Genomic DNA, 952 nt, shown 5'->3' with positions numbered 1-952 from the left:
GGGGAAGGGGAGTCGGGGTGTATGTGTGGGCTGGGCATAGGGAGGGGAGCACAGGGGATGGACAGGGAGTGGGCTGATTCACTGAGGGTCTGATTGGGGGGGGGTCAGAAGGCAGGGGTACCAGGGGACAGTCAGGGGGTGGGGAGCAAGGGGGGGTTAGATGGGTGGGGATCATGGTGGGGCTTGGGAATGGGGAGGCAGCCCGGAGGAGGGGACGGGGGTCCTGGGGAAGGGGTCAGTCAGGGGGTGGGGAGCACGGGGGGGGGGTTAAATGGGTGGGGAGCATAGTGGGGACTTGGGGATGGGGAGAGGGCCCGGGGGAGGGGCAGTCAGGGCGTGGGGAGCACGGGGGGGGGTTAGATGGGCGGGGAGCATGGGGGGGGCCTTGGGGATGGGGAGAGGGCCCGGGGGAGGGGCATTCTGGGCGTGGGGAGCACGGGGGGGGGTGGCTAGAGGGTGGGAGCATGGGCGGGGCTTGGGGATGGGGAGAAGGCCCGGGGAGGGGCAGTCTGGGCGTGGGGAGCACGGGGGGGGGGGTTGGAGGGGCAGTCTGGGCGTGGGGAGCACGGGGGGGTGGCTAGAGGGCGGGGAGCATGGGGGGGCTTGGGGATGGGGAGAGGGCCCGGGGGAGGGGCAGTCAGGGCGTGGGGAGCACGGGGGGGGTTAGATGGGCAGGGAGCATGGGGGGGGCCTTGGGGATGTGGAGAGGGCCTGGGGGAGGGGCAGTCAGGGCATGGGGAGCACGGGGGGGGGTAGATGGGCGGGGAGCACGCTGGGAGGGGCGGCCCGGGGGGCGGGGAGCACGGGGGGGCGGCCGGGGGGGACACGCCCAGTATGTGGGGAACGAACCACGTGGCAGCAGCCGCCCGCCCCGATTCAGCGCCCGGCACCGAGACGCGACGGCTCCGAGCCCCCCGCGCGGCCCGCCAGTGCCCGCCGCCCCCAGCCCGGC

The sequence above is a fragment of the Gopherus flavomarginatus genome, chromosome 7 (assembly GCF_025201925.1).
Source record: "Gopherus flavomarginatus isolate rGopFla2 chromosome 7, rGopFla2.mat.asm, whole genome shotgun sequence".
NCBI classification, from domain to species: domain Eukaryota; kingdom Metazoa; phylum Chordata; order Testudines; family Testudinidae; genus Gopherus; species Gopherus flavomarginatus.
Note: the sequence above shows the minus strand (reverse complement) of the source record.